This window comes from Aethalodelphis obliquidens, unplaced genomic scaffold, assembly GCF_003676395.1.
Source record: "Aethalodelphis obliquidens isolate GAN/ISIS:26980383/991018 unplaced genomic scaffold, ASM367639v1 scaffold22, whole genome shotgun sequence".
Taxonomy (NCBI): domain Eukaryota; kingdom Metazoa; phylum Chordata; class Mammalia; order Artiodactyla; family Delphinidae; genus Aethalodelphis; species Aethalodelphis obliquidens.
The window spans coordinates 4,090,794-4,107,416 of record NW_020837966.1 but is presented as its reverse complement, the minus strand read 5'-3'; the positions used below and the strand labels follow the sequence as shown (position 1 = coordinate 4,107,416).

Genomic DNA, 16,623 nt, shown 5'->3' with positions numbered 1-16,623 from the left:
CTGCTAAGCCCCTTCTGTCATCAGCTCGTATCTCTAGAAACACAACACTCCCTACATTTTCAAATTCAGGCTTTGGGAGCTGGTGAAAATGGGGGAGTCCAAAAGGCCAGGGAGGGAGACGGCTGCCTAGAGAAGGGGCCCAGGGAAACTTGGAAGCAAGGCCAGTATGAGTCAATCAGTCAGCAAGTATTTATTTAGTGCTAGGCAGCTCGGGGGATACAGAGAAATTATAAGACGCCATCCGGTCCCTGGCTGGATTTCTGGCCGGGTTCCCCGAATAAGAACCAGGCCCGGAGCTGGGGCCTGTCCAGCCCGTGGAAAGCTGCCATGGTTTGTGAGGCGGGCTGCCCTGAGGAGCAGCCCCCAGGGCTGGGTAAGAGCAGGAGTCCCTGTCCCCACAACGCCACACACCAGGAGCGAGTCATCTCACCACCCTGGACCTCGGTTTTCACAATGTAATCTGGGAATCATACCAGGACTTGCCCAGTCAGGTGTGGCCAGGTATGGATAAACTGAGGCATGGAAAGTGTTTAGCCCAGGGCCGGCACATAGTACGCTCAACACATGTGGTTTCCTACTAAGGGGCAAGGACTGCACAAGATGGTAGAAGGAGGTGTGTTCTGGAAGCCGTTTGTGCCCCGCCTCACATCCCCAGTCACTGCTGTGGCAGCTGCTCAACCTGGGTGTACCTGACGGTGCTTCTCTCACATTCTGCCCGGGGGCTCCCCTGACAAGGTAGGGGTGGTAGTGGGAGAGACTGAAAACCTTTGGGGATCCTTCACCAGCAGGGGACAGAGCTGGTGGAGAAACACTCCCCATTCCATCCTTCAGGTGGGCAATACTGAGGTGTGTTCCACAGGCAACTCCAAGGGTCTGGCTGGATGGGATCAAGCCCACCACGGAGGCAGCCGGAACACACCTCATATTTGCTTTTCCCCTGTCCTGCTGTACTTCCCGCTCCTCCCACCTGTTCCCTGGGACCACTCTCCAGAATGAGCCCCCTTTCTCAGACTCTGCTTTCTGTGGAGGAAGGTGGAGGGAAGTGGGTGTGATTTCACGGTGTAGCAAAATGGTCAAAAGTTGGATCAGACATGGGTTGGGTCAGACCTGGCTCTCCCAGCACTGGCTGTGTGACAGAAACCAAATGTCCCTGATCCTGTGTTTCGCCATCAGTAAAATGGGGCTATGGATAGTCCTGACCTCATGCGGTTCTTTTGAAGATTGGAGGAAAGAATGCACAGAAAGTACTTAGCCTGTGCCTGGTGCAGAGAGCTGGGTTCTCCAGAAGCAGAACCTGAGAGCAGGATTCATGGGAAAGTGATTATTGGGAGGCCATCCCAGGAAAAACCAGAGGAAAGTGGGAGAGGGAGGGGAAGGAAGCTAAGCAAGGATATCAAGCAGTTACAACAAGGGTAATACTGACTAAATCCCTAAGGAGCTTTGGAGACAATGTGGACACACCCCAGAGGGAAGCGGCATCTCACTGCATGTGATAAAACACGTGGACTCCAGCAGGGTAAGGGCAGCACCGAGAAAGAGACGTGGGCACAGGCTTTGGGAGGCACACTGGACACTGTGTGCAGAAAAGGAATAAAGGAAGGAAATGATAATGGGATCCAAGGAAATACGGCAGACACTGACCATGTCAGCCATAGCATACTAGTGGTGGTGGTGTTAGGGTTATTATACTTTTGTTTTTTAAAGAAAAGCCTTCCGGAATAACAGAAAAGCCACGCTTTAGAGCATGTGAAGCACCAGTTTCCCTCAGGCCTTTCCTTCCTGGAATTCATCTTCCCTAAAGTTCACACAGTAATGGCCTCTCCTCTGAAGTACCAGCATTCTGCCATGGGCCTCCTGCCATCTGTCAACAGAAGTTCAAGGATTTCCCAGTCCCCCAGGGCATCAGGAGGGCTGCCTTGAGATGCTCCGAGGACGGAAGCAGTCATGCTTTCTCTCTCTCTCTGAAGTTTCACACACTAGATTCTCTCTAGGTCTCTGGTAAAAACTGAGCTGGAGGTGGGGGGCTGGGGCTGGGCAAGAAGTGCAGCAGGGGGACCAGGTTGGAGCTGGAGGTAGTTGGAGTCTTTCAGGGAAGAGGTGATGTGGTCTCAACACAGGCAGGGGTGGGAGGAAGAGGATCAAGGGGGTAGACTTCAAAGTTATTCACTGATCGGTTGGATAGGAAGAGATGAAACAGACGGGAAGCATTGAGGACGATGCCCCGGCTGCCATGTTTTCCACTTGAGCAAATGAGGAGATGGTGGTGACATTCACTAGGATGGAAAACCAGAGGAGGAGCAGGTTTAGTACTGAAAGAGAAGAACAGTTCGGGGCCCTTTTTACTTGAAATATATGAGAGACAGGCAAATAAAACTGTCGTTAGGCAGATGGCTCTGGGGGTCGGCAGCTCAGGAAAGGCAACTTGGTAAAGCTACACATTGGAGTTCTGAAAAGAGTCTGAGCTAGATAGCACCTACCCCCGTGGAGGAGCAAACCTGTGGTGCAGCCTGGCCCATAGTGGGACCTGAGGGATGAGCATGACTGCAAGACACCTTTGACTACCATCTCTGTAGCTAAGAGCCTGGACTTGCTCTACATTGCTCCCTCCAAAGTTCTTCCACAATCTCCTGGCAATGGAGTATTTAAAAAATATTGTTGACAAGGCATCCCCTTGGGAGAATGTGCTCAGGGAAGGGGGAGAGGGCGGCTACCACTCTCCCTGCTCCCCAGCTTCTCCCACCACAACTTTTCCCCTGACACTGCGAGGCAGAATGGCCCTTCTTGGGTCTCTCTGGCAGAGAGCTCAGGTACTGCTTCCCTTCATGTAGTGAACGCTTTCAAATTCTTTAGCATCTCTGTGACTCTCAAGACCTGGTTAACCTCTTTTGTTACTATCTTGGAGCTCTATTACTTTTCTTAAAATCATTGATCTCAGCTTGTAATTATCCTCTCCTTCATCTCATTACTTGGCCATCTTGCCTACTAAATTTTAAGCTCTGCTTTTGCTCACCATCAAATCCCCAGGGCCTTGCATGGTGCTTTCTGGTAGAAATTCAATAACTATTTATTGAATGAATGAGTCTCTCCTCGTTCCTTCTCTAGTCTTGAAAACTTAGGTCCCAAACTAAGAATAAAGATTCTCAACAGTATAAACCATGCTGCTTCCTTATTGTTCTAATTAAAATCATACCCAAAGCATCTACTACTTCTCTTCCCAGTTTCTCTGTTCGGATGTATGTGCCGTGGCATTCTTGGTTTCCAATGTGTTCCGAGTTTCCTGCTGGGCAGCTCGGAGGCCTACCTCTCCTCAGGTAGCCTGATGAAGCCTGTAGGCTTTCTCAGTAGCTTTGGATACGGATAGTCAACGCTAATCCACTGCTCAGTTGTCAGAGCCTGAAGAAACTTTAATTACAGAACACATGAATATCACAGAAGATGTTTCTAAGCTTTTCAAACTATAGGTCTCATCTGGAAAATTTCAAAAAGGTTGTCCATGTGGTATATTCCATGTTACATAACCCATGCCCAACACCCTTGCTCATGTTCCAGACACTCTACAGAAAAAATGTTCAGGACATTTTTATCCCAAAGTATCTGGAGTCCTTATGGAAAATCTTCTCAGAATGTTCGTGTTTATGCCCGAATTCAACATGTGAACCTTCTCCTTTGCTTTCCTCTTCAAACCCCCATGTGGGAATAGGATCTTATGCTGTTTGAAGATTCCTTTAGTTGTTGGCCTGCCCCATGTCAGGTGGTAATCACCACTTTAAAACATTGAGATTAGTGCAGTAAAAAAGATTTATGAATATTAATTCATTTTATAGCAGGTCATAATGTGAGCTGGAGAACAAACAGAGTATGGTTTCATTCCAATGTTTTACTGCAAACAAGAATAGGATTGCGTGTTGTGGAAAATATTAGTTGGAGATGCTGGTTTGAAAACCAGTTTGTTCAGTCTTTGGCTGTAATTTGCCAGACACCCTGTATTTGTGGAGAGTCTGTTCTGGAGAGTAAGAATCATGGAAGTTTATAGCTGTCATGTTTTTCATAATCGGCAGCATTCTCCAAAGAATTTTTAAAAATATATTCTTATAATGCAAACCACAAAACACTAACGTGCCTAGAATTAAGAGAAAGGATGAGTCCTTCTCAAACTTTCTAGAGTTGTAGTTTAAAGGATTGAGCTGTCTTGCTTGTTGGTCACTTCTCCACAAGTCAGCACACCTCCACCTGAAATAGTACTTGCAGAAGTCTCTGGAATGACACATTCAGTGATCTCTCCTCATCATCCTTGCAGTACTTGACATCCTTGCCTCTTCCCTTCCCTATCTTGTTCCCCTCGGCATCAGCATGGAAAATCCTGAACAGTGGTGTAACCACAATTATGGGAACAGATTCTGGATTTGGCCAGGTTATCAGGGTTCGAATCCCAGCTCTACCCTTCACCAGCTACGTGACTTTCGACAAGTTTATTAACCCATTGTCCTCATCCCTAAAATGGGATTAACAACAGTACTCAAGAAGAGTGAATGATTCAACATATATAAAGTACTCAGAACAGTGCCTGATACATAGTAACTGCTCAATTAACAGTCTCACTGGTAAACTGATGACATTGCAGTGTCAAGAGTAAGCCTGACCCCTGCTGATAACTTTGTCTATGGTGTAATTTTGAGAGGAAATCTTTCATTTTGATACCAGAGCCATCAATTTATCTCTTTGGGGTTTATGTGTTGGAGTCTGGATTAAGAAGCTTCTCGTATCCCAAGGTCGTAAAGATTTTGTCTACATTTTCTTCATTAATTCTATACTTTTAACTTTCAGTTTAGTTCTTACTCCATATCGAGTTTATTTTATTTGGTATGAGGTAATGATTTAATTTAAACTTTCTGTAGAGTGAGGCTATTTTTCCCATGCTATTTACCGAATAATCAGTCTTTTCTCCTACTATTTTGTGATGCCTTCTCTGTAACATGCCAGGTCCCAGAGGCACCAGGAGTCGATGGGGGTGCTCTAAGCTGCTCCCTTGGTCTACTGTCCTGCTCCTATTTTATTGCTGTACTGTCTTAATTACTACTGCTTTTTAATATGTCAGTACCTGGCAAGAAGGATCTCCCTACTCTTCTATTTCAAAATACTCTTTGCCATTCATGAACTTTTATTCATCCACATATATTTTAGAAAACATTTTCCAAAAAAAATGTTCATGCTTGAATTTTTTCTTGGAACTGCATTTATTTTCAACGAATTCAGGGTATATCGATCGATACCATTTCAGTGTTTAATTGACCCAAACCTTAGGCAGAATATTTATGCAGGTCATTATTCATGTCCTAGAATAAAATTTAAAAATTTTCCACAAATATCCTGTGCAATCTTTTTAAAATCAGCTAATAGATAATTCGTAGTTTTAGTTGCTATTGTAAATTCTCTTATCATACTTTCTAATAGGAACTTGCTTTAGTAGGTGCCCACTACTGGTTTTTATAACTTAACCTTGTTTCTGGAAAACTTGCTGAACTCTCTTACAAATTCTAATGGTTTTCTCCTGATTCTCGTGGATTTCTATGTAATGAATATTTTGTCTTGTCCTTTCCAATTCAAAGGAAATTATTTATTTTTGTGATCTTATTGCTTTTCCAAATATTTGGAATAGCAGTTGTTACAGTGATAAAGTTTGTCTTGTTCCTGACCTCAAAAAAATGCTTATAAAATTCCTTTATGAAAATGATGTTTTCAATGAATTTTGGATGATAAACTTTATCAGATTATTTCTACTTTTCTAAGATTTTGTTTTCTTTCAGAAGTGGATATTGATCTTTATCATCTGCTTTTCTCTATTTCTATTGTGACCCTCCAGTCTTTTATTCTATTCTATTTTTTTAAGGGGAATTATATTGCTAGTTTTTCTTATGTTGGGCCATCCTTGAATCATTTTAATATACTTTTGGAAATAAATATTTTATTTAATATTTTTAAAACTAACTTCAGAACTCAAATTATAGTACTTTTTTTTGTCTTGAACTCTTTTCATCTGGTTTAGCTATTAAAATTATACTTGCCTCATGAAATGAGCTGCCCAGACTTGCCCCCAGTTTTCAACTTTCTAAGACAATGTATATAAGTTAGGAATTGTGTATTCCTTCCCTCATCTGTAAAACCTTCTGCAGCTGTCATTTATATTGCCATCTTTCTTGTTTCTTTGGATCTGCTCTGTTGTCTTTTCCCTCTCATCTTTTTTTTTTTTTTTTTTTTTGCAGTACGCGGGCTTCTCACTGCTGTGGCCTCTCCCGCTGCGGAGCACAGGCTCCGGACGCGCAGGCTCAGCGGCCATGGCTCACGGGCCCAGACGCTCCACGGCACGTGGGATCCTCCCGGACCGGGACACGAACCCACGTCCCCTGCATCAGCAGGCGGACTCCCAACCACTGCGCCACCAGGGAAGCCCTCCCTCTCATCTTTAAATGATCATTTAGCTTATTTATTTTTCAAATTTTTTATTTTTAGAATGTATTCATAGCTATAAATTGCACTCTAGGAACTGCATTAGCAACATCAAGCAAATGTTGACATGTACTACTTTCATCGTCTTTAAGCTGTAGAATTTCCCCTTTTGTTTTCTAGTTTCCCCAAGTTCTATCTGATAGTAAATTTTTTTGTTTCATTTTTTCTTAGTTTATAAATAAATTGATTTTTATTTTTAGCTAACTCAGTTTTATTAATTTTAAATTTTATTACATTGAAATTAGAGAACATTTTCTGTTTGAGACTTAGAAATATATTGATATTTTCTTTTTGTCTCTAGTATATGATTTCTTTTAATGACCAATCTATTCTAGAAAAAAAGTGTGTAGTCTATGTCTGTATGCAAATTTTAATATAAAGTTATATGCATAACTTTTTAATTATTTTATTAATGTCTTCTATATTCTAGTCTATTTTTATTGGATTAGGTACATCAGCTTCTGAGAGCAGTGATTTTAAATCTCCAATAGCTTTTTACCTCTCTTTCTCCCATTTCTGTCATCTGTTGCTTTATGTATTTTGCTCTTATTATTATCATTGCTTCTGGATATATATCTATAACTATATATAAATGCAACATCTCTTTCTGTTATTTATGATTTAAAAAATCTTACATATATTATTTCCATTACTCTAGGAGACAGATGCAAAAAGATATTGCTGTGATTTATGTCAAAGAGGGTTCTGCCTGTGTTTTCTGCTAAGAGTTTTATAGTATCTGGTCTTACATTTAGGTTTTTAATCCATTTTGAGTTTATTTTTGTGTATGGTATTAAAGAATGTTCTAATTTCATTTTTTAACATGTAGCTGTTCAGTTTTCCCAGCACCATTTATTGAACAGACTGTATTTTCTCCATTGTATGTTCTTGCCTCCTCTGTCATAGATTAATTGACTGTCAGTGCATGGGTTTATTTCTGGGCTTTTTATCCTGTTCCATTGATCTGCATTTCTGTTTCTGTGCCAGTACCATACTGTTTTGATTACTGTAGCTTTGTACAGTCTTAAGTCAGGGAGCCAAATTCCTCCAGCTCTGTTTTTCTTTCTCAAGATTGCTTTGGCTATTTGGGGTCTTTTTTGTTTCCATACAAATTAAAAATTTTTTTGTTCTATTTCTGTGAAAAATGCCATTGATAATTTGATGGGAATCGCATTGAATCTGTAGATTGCCTTGGGTAGTATAGTAATTTTGACAATATTGATTCTTCCAATCCAAGAACATGGTATATTTTTCCATTTGTGTTATCTTCGATTTCTTTCATCAGCGTCTTATAGTTTTCTGAGTACAGGTCTTTTGCCTCCTTAGGTAGATTTATTCCCAGGTATTTTATTCTTTTTGATGCAATGGTAAATGGGGTTGTTTCCTTCATTTCTCTTTCTGAACTTTCATTGTTAGTATATAGAAATGCAACAGATTTCTGTGTATTAATTTTGTATCCTGCAACTTTACTGAATTCATTGATGAGCTCTAGTAGTTTTCTGGTGGAATCTTTAGGATTTTCTATGCATAGTCTCATGTCATCTGCAAACAGTTGTGTTTTTTTAAACATCTTTATTGGAGTATAATTGCTTTACAATCGTGTGTTAGTTTCTACTTTATAACAAAGTGAATCAGCTATACATATACATACATCCCCATATCTCCTCCCTCTTGCATCTCCCTCCCACCCTCCCTTTCCCACCATTCTAGGTGGTCACAAAGCACCAAACTGATTTCCCTGTGCTATGCTGCTGCTTCCCACTAGCTAGCTATTTTACATTTGGTAGTATATAGAAGTCCATGTCACTCTCTCACTTCGTTCCAGCTTACCCTTCCCCCTCTACATGTCCTCAAGTCCATTCTCTATGTCTGCGACAGTGACAGTTTTACTTCTTATTTTCCAATTTGGATTCCTCTTATTTCTTTTTCTTCTCTGATTTCTGTGGCTAGGACTTCCAAAACTATGCTGAATAAAAGAGGTGAGAGTGGACACCCTTGTCTTTTCCTTGATCTTAGAGAAAATGTTTTCAGCTTTTCACCACTGAGTATGATGTTCACTGTGGGTTTGTCATATATTTTTATGTTGAAGTAGGTTCCCTCTATGCCCACTATTGAGAGAGTTTTTATCATAATGGGACCTAATTAAATTTAAAAGCTTTCACTCAGCAAAAGAAACCATAAACAAAACAAAAAGACAACCTACAAAATGGGAGAGAATATTTGCAAATGATGCAATTGACAACGGATTAATCTCCAAAATATATAAACAGCTCATACAGCTCAATATCAAGAAAACAAGCAAAAAGTGGGCAGAAGATCTAAATAGACATTTCTCCAAAGAAGACATACAGATGGCCAAAAGGCACATGAAAAGATGTTCAACATCACTAATTATTAGATAAATGCAAATCAAAACTACAACGAGGTATCACCTCACACCAGTCAGAATGGCCAACATCAAAAAGTCTACAAATAATAAATGCTGGAGAGGGTGTGGAGAAAAAGGAACCCTCCTACACTGTTGGTGGGAATGTAAATTGGTAAAACCGCTATGTAGAACAGTATGGAGGTTCTTTAAAAACTAAAAATAGAGCTACCATATGATCCAGCAATACCACTACTGGGCATGTATCTGGAGAAAAACATAATTCGAAAGGATACGTGCACCCCGATGTTCATAGTAGCACGATTTACAATAGCCAAGACCTGGAAGCAACCTAAGTGTCTACTGGCAGATGAATGGATTAAGAAGATGTTATATATATATATAATTTATATAGTGGAATATTACTCACACATAAAAAAGAATGAAATAATGCCATCTGCAGCAACATGGATGGATCTAGAGATTATCATACTAAGTGAAGCCAGACCGAGAAAGACAAATATCATATGATATTGCTTATATGTGATATCTAAAAAAATGATACAAATGAACTTATTTACAAAACAGAAATAGACTCACAGACATAGAAAACAAACTTATGGTTACCAAAGGGGGAAGGGTAAATTAGGAGTTGGGGATTAAAATATATACACTACTATATATAAAATAGATAACCAACAAGGACCTACTGTATAGCACAGGGAACTATACTATTACCATATCTTTTAATAATGTATAATGGAAGAGACTATAAAAAGATTATATATATAATATATATTATATGTGTGTGTATAACTGAATCACTTTGCTGTACAGCTGAAACTAACACAACATTTTAAATCAACTATATTTCAATAGAATTTTTTAAATTAAAGAAAATTAAAATTTGAATAAATCTTACATATGTTAAATTTCCTTTTGACTCTTATTTGTGTGGTACATTTTTTTCTATCCTTTATTTTCCTCGATTCTCCACCTTGTTATCTGAAGTGTATCTTTTTTAAATATTGTAGAGCTTGGTGTTATTTTTGTTTTCATTTTAATTCAATCCGAAAGTTTCTGTCTTTTAATTAGTGTGTTTAATTTATTCTATTTTTACTTAGTGTAATGTTGAATACATTAAGAAATTTTTGCTGTTTAACACTATAATTTTTTATTTAACATTCTTTATTTTTACTTTCAAATTTTTTCCCAGTTTTCATTAGACGGTTGTTTTTTAGTTATTCAATTTTATTTTGCTCCAAACTTTTTAAGCCTCTACTTAATTTTTTTAAAACAATGCTTGAAGTGATATTTATATATTTTCCTTTTACAAGTGACTAGTCCCGTGTCATCTACTTTAGTCTCTCTCAATTCCCATTTTATATCAACTGAAGAATTTCATTAATTTTGAATTATACTATAGTTCCCTTTAGATTCATCTAAGTCCATAGGAGAAGATATCTTCTCTTTAATGTTATAGTTTATATAAACTTTATAGTTTAATCATGCATTACATCTGCTTAATCAAATCTGTCACGAGAGTAAAGTAAGAAAATTGGTATAAATTATTTAAAACAACTCCTGGATTCCAGTAAGTGTTCTCACAACTGCTTATTAGTATCAAGCAATTTGTACAATATTTAAAAGCATATCATGATCCAGATGTCCCAATGGATTAAACAAATGGTGGAATCTCCATGTTGAGAAATCCTGAATGAATTCTTGGTACATGCTACAACTTGAATGAATCTCCAGAGAATTATGCTGAATGGAAATAGTTTCAAAGGGTTATATATTGTGTGATTTCATTTATATAAAATTCTTAAAATGAGAAATTTATAGAAATGGAGAACAGATTAACAGTTGCCAGAGATTAAGAAAGGCGTGGGGGATGGCAAAAGCATGGGTGTGACTAGAGAAGGCCAACAGGAGTGATTCTTGCAATGATATAGATGTCCTACCTCTCAACTGTATCATTGTCAATACCCTGGTTGTGATCTGGCACTGCAGTTTTGTAGGATGTTACCACTGGAGGAGACTGGGCAAAGGGTAGATGGAATCTCTTTGTATTACTTCTTGCAACTATTGATGCATGTGAATCTACAATTATTTCAAAATAAAAATTTAAAAACAACAACCAATGCAACAACATCCATTTCTCATCAAATAGGATTTAACTAAAATTGTATTTGGCTTTGTTTTACTAAATAATTTACCTGAACACAACTGGTTGGTTAAGACATCTGGTTTCACCCAGATCTGCTGTATCTCCCCCACTATGCTTTTCAGGAAAGAGTTACGCAGGCTCTTTCACCCTCCCCTGCCCAGCAAGCCTGGTTAGACCTCATGACTCAGTTCTCAGAGCCTTATTCCCTCAGTCATTTACACTGGAGGGCAGTCTGGAAGAGATCACTCATCCATAATGACTCAGTCTTACCCATTTAAATTAAGGGAATTAAGGAAACAGACCCAACCTAATTTCATCAATTTGAAAGGATGAAGAAGTCATACCATCCTCAGTAGAGATGAAATGCAAGAAACAGAGAAGAAATAGTAGTTTAACCAACTAAGGAAATGAAAGACAAGTAACATTAAGACAAAATGCAAAAACAGTAATGATCCATTAAAAATTGTGGTTTGGTGAAATATTGCTATCTAAGACCCACCATTAGAAATGAGAACTTTCAGGAACATTTATACAGAACAGCCATTTGTGACCAGAAAAAGTTGGCTGCAAAAACCGTGTTGAATCTTCCTTGTGGTCCTACTCTGCCTGCCTCCTGGACTTAGCCTTGTCATAGAGTCATGGACCTCATACGACTTTTTGATTGTTTCAGACTCATTTTGTTATAAGTGTGAGGCTCATTTCATGCAGGGTTTTTATTGAAATCTTGCTACTAGGCAATAGGCCACTTATGGGTCACTGGAATCCCTGAGTTTCCTGCCTTTTCATATATGATCACATAGCACCTCTGGCACAAAAACAATTGGCTGTGAAATCTGGTGGGCAGATTTTCTCAATCACAGCATGACATTTGGGGTACATGCAAGTAAAAGTTAGCTCTGAAGGCCTAATAGGAAGATCAATACAAGAGTCCTGATATATTCATATGTTACTATTTATAATCAGTGTTTTATTTATAAAAATTAAATAGGTTTCCCAAAGCACCTACCTTTGACCCCACTCCATTAATAAAGGCTTAATTAGTTAAATTTGTCTAAAGTTTTATATTTACTTACAAAAATGAATTTATATATATAACATACTAATATATATAATATATATTAGTGTACACCATACTAATATATAACATATAGATAATGATTCAATACACACAAATTATTTATTGACCCAATATCTATATAATCCTATAAAGCCAAACTGAAATATAACTTATAATAATGCTGTACCTTGACCTTGTTATCGTCATAATTTGTCTTTATTGTTAGAAAACCATATATATCACAGGGCATATGTAAGAAAGTGAGAGGGAGGAGAAACTGATTTACATACTCTCCAACGAATCATATTCACATCCTTTCTTGGAGCCCCTTGACCTCTGCAAACCCATATGTTATCTGTCCTCTGTCCTCCATGCATGTGGTCACTCACTGGCTGTGGGCGGGATCTACACTCAGGGTTTATTTGGGGTTTTTTTACACCTTTATTGGAGTATAATTGCTTTACAATGGTGTGTTAGTTTCTGCTGTATAACAAAGTGAATCAGCTGTACATATACATATATCCCCATATCTCCTCCCTCTTGCGTCTCCCTCCCACCCTCCCTATCCCACCCCTCTAGGTGGTCACAAAGCACCGAGCTGATCTCCCTGTGCTATGTGGCTGCTTCCCACTAGCTATCTACTTTACATTTGGTAGTGTATATATATCAATGCTACTCTCTCACGTTGTCCCAGCTTATCAGGGTTTGTTTTGATTAATGAAGAGTTGACTCAGATTCCATGCGTGACCTGGCTGAGGCTGAGCCCTCGGGTCTCTGAAATTGTTGGGATGGAGTGGGGGTGTTGGTGGGTGTGGAGAGAAGCGGCCATCAGCTCCAAAAAGGTTTCTGTCTGTATTGTGGGAACTGTTGATTCACATTTGGCAGACTGTTTTCTGGAGGGTGTGGATTAACGGCAATGGGATCATTTCTGAATGCTGTTGATTCTTTGAAGTTTGCTGAGTTGTTTTGGGAAATAAGGAATGAACTGGAGGCCCAGGTAGCTGAGGAGAGACCTTTCTCCTCACTGCCACCAGAACCCAGCACCACTGGGTCACCGCAGGGAGCAATGACAAGGGGACATCAGGGACAGCATCTCCGGCTTGGACTCTGGTGACTTAATAATAAGGAGTGCACTCTGCAGTGACAATAAAGACAGGAAAACATGGTGGATGCTATCTGACAGAGGATCTCTCCTGGAGATGGTCTCAGACCATTTTGTGAACACATGGGAGACAGTACTTCAGGATGAAGTACTTGGGAGGTATTTCAGGGTGTTTTGGAGGGGCAGAACTGGTACCCGGGGTAGAACCACCTGGAGTCAGGATCACGGTCATTTGGGAGTTAAACACAAATATGACCCCATTTTATCATCACTGGCTGATGAGGTTTGATAATTTGGTATATGACTACATATGTTTATTATTTTTTTAGTAGCTACAGTAGTTCCAGAACTTTGCAAGCAATAACTATAATCCTTACAAAAACTTTGTAGGACAGATATTGTCCTCATTCTACATATAGGACTATGGAGGCTCAGAGTGTTTAAGCAGTTTGCATGAGGTCACTCAGCTACTTACATGGCAGGTCTGTCCGTTTTCAAAGGCTGGGCTTCATTGCCTCAATAGCTCTATATCAGATTTCCATTTCTGGGCTCCATTCCAAGGAACATGGGAATCCTGTAAATCAATGGGCATGTCACACTTTGAATCTCACTTAGATTCACTTGAGGGATGGCTCTTGACTCAGGCTGGCCAGTTATCACACTTCATCCTGCAGGGCTAAGGAGAGGAGCACTTGTATGAAGTGGGGGACGAGGAGTTTCCTAAGGGTGGTGATGCTCTGGGCAGACAAATCCATACCTGTCCACTGGATCTTCCTACCTGAGGAGAAGTGACATGTAATTTGGGGCTGTGGGGGTCATATGGGTGAGGAAGATTGCACTGTGCCCATGCAGAAGGTTCTGAAGGCTTGCCTTGCAAATGATTCATTGCAATTATCTCCAGAACGCGAACCCCTGAGATGGAGGTCATCGTCTCCTTGACAGGAACAGATAACAACCTCGTTTCTCTCCAGGCCTGACACCTGAGACCAATCTCAAACTGACCACCCCTTCTTTCCCCTGATCTGGAAAACAGTCCTCATTGATGGATAACGGGATTCCCAATTCCAAGGACACTGATTCTAGTCTGCCTCGTCAGTTTAATCCAGACAAATTTCTTTGTTAAAAAAAAAAAAGCTGCTCAGAAAATTGATTTCTTCTAACAATTGTATAGCAAGCATTTTCCATTCCCTTCAAAGAATAATGAAATAATAGAAGTCAGAGAATGGGGATCTACATAATTTTTGCTCCCCCTGTTGTAGGCAGTAAGAGATAAGAGACTGGGCTGGGATGACATACAGTGTGTATTGCCTACATAGAAGTGGCAAATTTCATTTAGCTTGAAATAAACGGCTACCATTTATAATTAAACTTTCAAAGGGTTGTCCGCTGATTGAAAAACATTATCCCCTGCTCTTGTTTCCAGCTGTATTTGGAGCTGATTGGCTAATTTAGGGGCAATATGCCTTTGATATTTGAGTCTGTCGTTCACTTTAATTTGAAACAGACATGCTGAGAAGAGGAAGTTAGGCTGGTGATGTGCTAATTCTTGTTTGTGATTTACCCCGGAGGATCTATAAGGAATCTGCAACTTGTACATTAAGAAACGAAACTGGAGACGGTCACATCTGGTTTGTTGGATGCCCCCCTCTCGTTTGAAAAAAATAAAGCAGTAACCAAAAATGCTTAAGCTAGATAGTTTGATTAAATGGATAATTTATCATGGATAAAAGGCTGGAGACTAAAGTGCCCCAGAGAGAGAAGCTGAGGACATTGCAAGAAGGGTTATAAGCGTCAGTAAGTGAATGGAAATTTAAAATTACATATTATGGAGTTTCTCAGAAACAGTATGTACCAAGGTAAAGCTTTTAAAACGCATTCGTATTTTGCAGTTGAAGGGCCAGGTGGCTCTGAGCCACTGTGGGGCACACTGCTTGGTACAGTTTTGGTTTCTCATGGGGTCCCAGGTCCTGAGGGAGAAGTGGGGATGTGTCAGAGGTAGGAAGTAATCAGCTTCATAAGGGCCATGTTGTGATCTTTGTGGGCCCCCCTTCTCTGTTAAAAAAATATTAAAAAGTATGTTTTTGACTATGTTGGTATAAAGACAACATATTAAATGTATTATATACTAAAACATTTAAATAAACTCAGTAATCAAAACACATAATAATTTATGTAGTATTTGTTAAAGAATCAAGATTAATGCAAAAACATCCACGATGAACAAAATACAAGCATTTTAAATAAAGACAGGATCAGCTGTACCTTAAAGCTTTCTGAAGCCCCCAGCTGCATCCTCGGGATTCCAGGGAACATAGAGGAGGCACAGGAGGGAGGCTGGTGGTGCAGAGGGAAAGGTCTGGAGTCGAATCCTTGAGTCCGGGTCCTGCCTCTTTCTTCCCCATTCAGAAGTGTTGGGTATGATCTGACCTTTTTCTACCTCATTAACAAGTGATATTTCTGAGCAGTGACGGAGGAAAATATTCTTACCACTGGCAGAGCATAAAAGTTACTGGTAGGTGGTATACAGATGAATTTTTAAATTTTATTTTATCACTTTTTCATTTATTTTAATGTGTGTTTAGTTTCATGTATATTAGAAAATCTGAAACTAGCACATTAAAACAATGGTTTCACAGATACGATGGTTGAGGACAAGAGTAAGTAAAAAGAGGAAACAAAGAGCAAGTTAAAATAGTTAACGAATCAATATCTCTTAGCAAAATTGCTGTCAGAAACTCTGAGTGTTCTTCTAATGACTTCCCAGTAAGAACTGCCTGGATGGGACAGTGACTGAGGCAGGCGGGGGAGTCACTCTGCTGGCTTCCGAGCCCAGCTCCCCTCTCTAACTGCGTGGCCTCGAGCATGTATACATAACCTGGGAGGGCCTCAGTGCCCTCACATGTAAAAGGAGATCCCAAATGCTTGCACCTACTCCACGGAGCTGTAAAGACGAAATAAGATAACTCCTCCAAGGCATGTGGCCCAGACCTGGCGCAAAGGAGGAGCACAACCCCTGTGAGTTCTGTTATTATTATTGTACCAACGTGTGCATTGACTTTGCTCTTATAGGGAGAAATAGAAATAAAGCTATTTTTAACCCCTTTCTCCAGCACTAAAAAATGAAATGCATAAATGGTAAGCCAAGGTAGTGGGGTAGATTAGAAAGAACATGGGCTTTGGAATCAGCAATGGTTTGGTCTTGACTCTGCCATTTGCTAGTGTGTCCTTAGATGAGACAGATAATCTAGCTTCTGTGACCTATCTAGAAATTAAGGGAAGTACCGGTGCCTAAAAGAGAGCTGTGGGTATTGCTGGCAGAAAACAAGTTCGTTTCGTCTGGTCGGGTATGGCAAATTCATATTTCCCTCCCTTCTCTGCCCTCCCCTCCCCCACCTCTCCCCTCCTCACTGCCCCTCCTGCCTCCC

General features: G+C 39.9%; 1 long non-coding RNA gene across 1 annotated transcript in view; it reads right to left on the bottom strand.

The window, feature by feature from the left end:
* The window catches only part of LOC113628009 (uncharacterized), an 80,765-nt gene extending 64,211 nt beyond the window's left edge, over positions 1-16,554 (bottom strand). The window contains exons 1-2 of the long non-coding RNA XR_003435848.1: positions 15,461-16,554; positions 13,674-13,772 (exon numbers count right to left, since the gene is read on the bottom strand). This is a non-coding gene — a long non-coding RNA (uncharacterized LOC113628009). The remainder of the gene's footprint in view (positions 1-13,673; positions 13,773-15,460) is intronic.
* Positions 16,555-16,623: the final 69 nt, after the last annotated feature.